Raw genomic sequence first — 7,227 nt, 5'->3', positions numbered from 1 at the left:
TCAGGAAAGGATGCTGAAGAACACAGCCTGACTTTCCATGCTGTGAAAAATCAGGGTGACACAATGCTTGTCTCGTGGCCATGGAGATTACTCATATGTCTCTCCAGCAATGTGGGCGAGCAATGTCGAAATTCAGCAAAAATTATAAAGAAATATTTAGTCTTAATCTAGTATTAATCTCAAGGTCAATATTTTTTGCTATATTATTCTGAGAAGAAACATACTGTCCGTGGAAACTCATCATATCGGTATGTGGGACAGTTGTCTCCTCAGTTCCAGAGAAAGATCTCTGACCTGCATCAGCAGCACAAACGTCTCTACCTGGTTTTAGGCCCCATGTTCTATCATTTCTATATTTGGTGATGAGGAGACTCAGTTGACTAATTGTGATACAGCCATATAGTGGAATACAACTTGAGAATCAGAAAGAACAATGCACAACATTCACACCTCTCAAAAATAGTGCCCAATGAGAAAAGACCAATGGAAATTAGAACTTCTGAGTAACCCATTTGTAGTGGCATTTCAATTGTATTTTAATAAAGACTGCCTGAAGATCTGAGAGTATAACAGTCCCACTGGTTAGCCTTACAGACTAGGTTATGGTAACACACACCTTTAATCCCAGTGGCCACACTAATTGCCATAGAAACTGGGCGGTGCATGCCTTTAATGACGGTGGTATACACCTTGAATCCCAGCCCTAGGGAGGATTATAAAACAGGAGAACACAGCTCTCAACACACAGTCTCATCCTGATTTATTAAAAATCTTAATGGTTAAGTCTTTAAACACAATCTAGAATCTGTCCAGCTCTCACTATGCCTTTTCCAAAAACCCTTGTCTAACGCAACATTGTTTCCTACCTAGGTTACTTTAATTATCTGTCAAATGTGTTGTTTATTTTTAATGGCTTTGCTTCCCTCAGCCATTCCCAACCCGTTAGCCAAAGAGATTCCTCTACCATTCCTTGTCAACCATCTGTTACAAATCCCCAGTGGTCTTCAGACTTGTTCAGGGTAATACCTAAAGCCTCTGGAATCTCCTTGATGCCCTCTTCCCTTGCTTCCCTTTGACTTTTATGGCCTGTAAAGTAAAAGGCCAGTGATTTTGTGCAATCTCCTGCAATTTTGGCACATTTAGTGTTTCTGCCTTGTTAGATTTCGGTCATGTATCTTTGGCAGTGATGTTGTGTAAGCGATGCTGATCACTACAACCCAGCGGATAGCACATAGCTTCAACTGCCTGCATTACTGCTTGTGTTATTAATATGCTCGAGGTGATGTCTGCTAGATTTACCCCACAATATGCTCTTGGCTTTTATAATTAATAAATGTCTGAGAGGATATATTTAATATTATATGAAGTTTCTAATCTTCAACAGCTCTCCTATTTACTTGTGTACTTGGATCAGTATAGACTGTGAGTTACCTTTTTATTATACAGTTAACTCTTAATTGCTGTGAGAAGTTTTTGGCTGATACTTGACAAATGGCATCCGTTTCACACTGGTCCCTCTGCCCTACTAACATCATCACATCTTTAAGGTTCATTGGCTTTTTCCTTCAATGATGAACAGTGTTATTGGGAGCGTAATCCAAATAAGCCGTTCCCTCCCCAAGTTGCTGTGGGCATGGTGTTTCATCACAGCAACAGTAACCTTGATTAAATAATCAGTTTCCCCTGTGCGTTATCATCTGTCTGGCTACATTTCCTTTTTTTAAGGCTTAACTAATGTGTAAGAAGACACAGGTTTCAGTATTCAGCAGCATTGTTACCTAGTGCTACACATTCTGCTTGAGGTGTGCTGTTTCCCCGAATCCAACAGTATGTTTTAATCAGGGTTCCAAAGACCTTTTAGCCGTGGCTTTCGACGGCATTGCTATGACATTGCTTCAGTCACTAAGCTGTTTAATTATAGCGTCAGAAGAATGATCGACAGAGTGACACCACTTGACTGCAAATCCAGGAAGCTTTATATACCCTGTAACAGATAGGAAACAGGGCCTTTAAGCTGGTTTGGGAAGAGAAAATCTTTGCGACTGGGCATGTGCAAAGGGGTTTCTGTTGGTTATTGACCCACCTACTCATTTAAAACAATTGGTTGGAGGAATAAAAGTAAATTGACATTCCTGAAGGCCACACAGATCAATCTCTATCTTGTTCCAAGGACTACAGAGATGTTTAAAAGAAAATAGTAATTGAGATAGTGTTTGCGGTGTTTAAACAGAGTCAGCAAATGGGAAATGTCTTTTTGTGGCAGTAATCATTTTCAGTTCTTGGGGCTAAGTCATGGTGTGCGTGCGTGTGTGTGTGTGTGTGTGTGTGTGTGTGCGCGCGTGTGTGCGCGCGCGCGTGCACCTATGTCTGCATATCAGTTTCCTTTATCTTACCAATGTCAAGGACAATAACAAATATGAAAGATACAGTGAGCTAATTTTTCTTGCCCTTCAACCCTATCTTGTACTATTAGAAAACTGTGGCCGGGCGATGGTGGCGCACGCCTTTAATCCCAGCACTCGGGAGGCAGAGGTAGGCGGATCTCTGTGAGTTTGAGACCAGCCTGGTCTACAGAGCTAGTTCCAGGACAGGCTCCAAAAGCCACAGAGAAACCCTGTCTCGAAAAACCAAAAAAAAAAAAAAAAAGAAAGAAAGAAAGAAAGAAAGAAAGAAAGAAAGAAACTGTGAACATAGGGGATTTTTGAAAGGTATCCTAAATCTTTAGTCACAATTCATGTGTTTATGTGGAAACCACTTTAATGTGATGACTTAAACTACTACCCGTGTGGTTAGCTTTTGTCAAATTGACTCAGCTGGAGTCACCTGCGAAGAGTGACCCTCAATGGTGAGGATGGCCTGTTGATAAGCATATGGGGCATTTTATTAATCAATGATGTGAGAGGGCCCAGCTCACTGCAGGTGGTGCTACTCCTCAGGAGATAATCCTGGGTGTGTGTGTGTGTGTGTGTGTGTGTGTGTGTGTGTGTGTGTGTGTTTAAATCAAGCCCAGTGAGCCACGAGATAAAGTCAGTAAGCATCCTTGGGCTCTGCTTTAGTTCTTGTTTCCAGGTTCCTCATTGTTGTATTCCTGCTGAACTGTGGTCAGGATGTGTAAGCCAAAGAGAGAGAGACAGAGAGACAGAGAGAGACAGAGAGACAGAGAGAGAGATTAGCTTTTTCCCCCAGATTGATTTTATAATGGTCTTTGTCATAGCAACAGAAAGCAAGCTAGGACACCACCCAAGGCACTCTGATGATATCGAAGCATGCCTTACTAGTCTTAACTAGTAAGACTGCCTTTTGAGTAGAAACATTCCAAGAGGCCATTTTCCTTGGTAAAAATGGAGCTGCCTTTGGATCCAGGTAGTGACATGATTAAGTCTCTTAATGTCTTGACTGTACTGTTTCAGCCTGCATATTCATTTCCTGGTCATCGAGGCAAGGTGCTTAACGTTTCAGTGTCTGCTCCCCTGCAGCATGAAGATGTCAATAGTACCCACCTAGTAGGGCTTTTAGTTTCCCTGTGGCATGAAGATGTCAATAGTACCCACCTAGTAGGGCTTTTAGTTTCCCTGCGGCATGAAGATGTCAATAGTACCCACCTAGTAGGGCTTTTAGTTTCCCTGCGGCATGAGGATGCTAATAGTACCCACCTAGTAGGGCTTTTAGTTTCCCTGCAGCGTGAGGATGCTAATAGTGTCCACCTAGTAGGGCTTTTAGTTTCCCTGCAGCATGAGGATGCCAATAGTATCCACCTAGTAGGGCTTCTTGTAGTGATTGAAAAAAGTGATGTAGATAGAGTTGTTAGCACAAGACCAAGTATGGTCAGCATCAGTGGGGGCTCTCTGCTCTTAGCGGTCCTTCCACTCTGGGGCTATGCATGTTTTTGTAGTTTGCCCTCAAGGCAGCACCTTACATCCTCTCAAGGATGCTTTAGAGATTATGCAGTGATCCACAGTTCTGTTCTCTCTAGTGGCTGTGAAAGACAGTTGGCTATTGAACGCATTCTATGGCAAAAAAAAAAGGTCTTTGTCATAGCAACAGAAACTTGAATACAGCAGATAGTGGTGCACACCTTTGATTCCAGCACTTGGGAGGCAGAGGCAGGTGGATCTCTATGAATTTGAGACGAGCCTGGTTTACAGTGTGAGTTCCAGGACAGTCAGAGCTACACAGAAAGATCCTGTCTGGAAAAACAAACGAACAAATAAAGAAACTTGAACAGAAGTCACCACTGAGCAGAGGAGAAGTTGAGAAGGATTAGGTTTTCTCTGAGAAAACTTGAAAGGCCAGAGGAATTTTATAAATTCTGAGAGAGTGGAAGGAACTTGCTGATAGAATCCATGCTTGTTCTGAGCCATGTCTTGAGGGCTGGAGAAATAAACTGCTGATTGCACCATTGTGGGCATTGATGAGGGTCTTTTCAACAAAGGGCAGAGGAAATCAGCAGTTGGTGGAACAAGGGTGCATCTTGATAAGGAAAATGTGAACTCTTAAAGGTACTTGTTCGAAGAAGTAGGTCATAGAGTTGTCACTGGACAAAAGGGAAATGAACCAGGCATAGCTTATGAGTGTTGGAAAACTTAGGATGGAGAGACCAAGATGAGAAAGTCTATACCGCCTTAAGGACCAGGGCACCGACTACACAGGGTTGAACAGGCTGACGGAATAAAAGGCTTTAGTGGGATTTTGTGTTTGAAGTTTTTAGTCTTGGATGACTTCTAAATGAAGTTCCTAGTTAGGGTCTGCATTTGTTGTCTTGCTTCAGTGAACTCCTTGGGGCAATTAAAATTATCAAGAGAAAGGTTTATTTGAGATTTCAGTCCAAGCATTCATGCTATGGACCACAGTTCGTGGCTCTAGACCTGTGGTGAGGTCGCCAGGTGACAGAGTAAAAAGCAGATGTCTGAACAAAGGCGTCATGTTCCAAGTTAGGACACAGAAACTCGGAGACTAGGAGGGTCACGTGATTTTCTTTGATACCCTACCCCAAATGACTGAAGATCTTACACAAGGTTCCATCTCATGAATGTTCACAGTACCTTCCAAGACTGCTACCCTAGAAATTAGGGAGAAGGTTTATTTTAACCCATGGGCCTTTGGGGGACACTGTGCACACTCAAACTTAGCATGAAAGTAGGTGGGGAAGAGGGTCAGGAGGATAGTATCAGAGCTGAGGAAATTAATCTGCAAAGCCAGAGTTCAGCGGCTCATCCTTGACGGGGAGGGGAAGGGAGGAAGCACCACAGAGTTCTTTAACTTCTTGTTTAAGAAACAGATCTCCTTCCAGGGCATGGGAGCCAGAGGAGATCTGGGTCTTCAAAAAACATCTGCTTGCTCTTAAAAGAAGGAGGAGGAGAAGGAGGAGCACAAGGCCAGGGGTGGGGAGTAAAGAATTAAAAGAATATGCATAAAAGTTCAGCTCAAAGTATTTTTTTAGTGCCCTTGTAAATGCTTATCTGGCAGGCCTGGGTGCCTACTAAATTCCATCTATTTTGACTCAGGATGTGACCTTGTTGCCTCCTGCATACATGAGCAGAGACCTGGCGACACCGTTCCCCTGCTCCCTTATCATGCCATAGCATGCTATACTACATGGCAAGGGGAACTTGAGGTTGCAGGTGAAATTAGCACACCAGTCCGCTCAAGGAGATGACGATGACGGTGATACCCAATGTATACTCAGAAAGGGTAATGAGTGGAAAAACAGAAGAGAGTCAGAGAAAGACTACATGGGCAAGACTCAGACCACCACTGAGGATGAAGATGGGGGAGGAGAGCTAGGCGCTAGAGAATTCCAGGAGCTGGAAGCTAAAGGAGGTCAGAAAATAGACTCCCTCTAAGACTTCCAGACAGGAATGTTACACCTTGGTTTTAGCCCAGTGAATTCTGTTTCAGAGCTCCAGAAATGAAGACAAGAAATCTGTGTTGTTTTAAGACAATGCATTTGAAAATTTGCATGAGCGAAAAGGAGAAAGCTGACTTCTTCAGAAAGTCTCCATAGTTCTGCTTCCCAGAATGAGGTCTTTGGACCTCCCAGCTCAGGCCTTGCATTCTGGGCCCTAGGGACCTCTTGGCTGTCCTGTCCCAGTGCAAGGCCAGGGGTGAACTGACATCCCAGACATCTTGCTGAAAGCATGTGATTGGCTGTCAGCCAAAGAGACCTCCATATAGGAGGCCAAATTCCTTCTGAATGGAGTAAGGAGGTCTGTTTTAACCCAGAGGTAAAGAATTTTGGCTGGGTTATCCTAGTAAATTCTCAAGATGCCTGGCAGCTCCTGCTTTGTGGCATTCTCTCACTGATGAGAAAGTCTGAGTATCTGAATGGACACCACCCCTACACACACACACACACACACACACACACACACACACACACCACACACACACACACACACCACCCCACACTACACACACACACATACACCACACCACACACACACATACACCACACCACACACGCACATACACCACACCACACACGCACATACACCACACCACACACGCACATACACCACACCACACACGCACATACACCACACCAGACACAGAGATACACATGTTACATATACCACACACACACCACACACATACACCACACACTGACACATACACCACACACACACACCACACACAGAGAGACACAGACTCAGCACACACACACCACACCACACACACACCACACACTGACACATACTGACACATACAGCACACACACACACCACACCACACACATATTACCACACCACAACACAGACACACATGCCACATACACCATACACGGACACCACACACACATGCACACCACACACATACCACACACCACACCACCACATGTACCCACAGACCATCCACTCCACACCACACCACACACACACACACACACACACACACACACACACACACACACACACACACTTTGTGTGAGGAGCCTTTGTTGGTAAACTGCATAATCCCTCAAGATCTGCTAGGGCTGACTCCTCTCTCCGTGCATGGTTGTCTGCTGGTGCAGGTGAAGGAAGAGGGATGGGTTTTGGAAATGGAAAAGCAGGCACTGGCCTGCAGCCTCAGACCACCTCCCAGAAGTTTGCTCCAGTCACCCCATCCTGCAGATGAACAGAGTTGTCCAGGGTCAAGGTAGCAGATTCGCCTGGATCATTTCCTGTGTGACTTGGCAAAGAGAAAAATTGCCTATTAATTGTTAAGTGGAAAACTTAGCCTGTACTG

The sequence above is a fragment of the Microtus pennsylvanicus genome, chromosome 6 (assembly GCF_037038515.1).
Source record: "Microtus pennsylvanicus isolate mMicPen1 chromosome 6, mMicPen1.hap1, whole genome shotgun sequence".
NCBI classification, from domain to species: domain Eukaryota; kingdom Metazoa; phylum Chordata; class Mammalia; order Rodentia; family Cricetidae; genus Microtus; species Microtus pennsylvanicus.
This window is presented reverse-complemented; position numbering follows the sequence as displayed.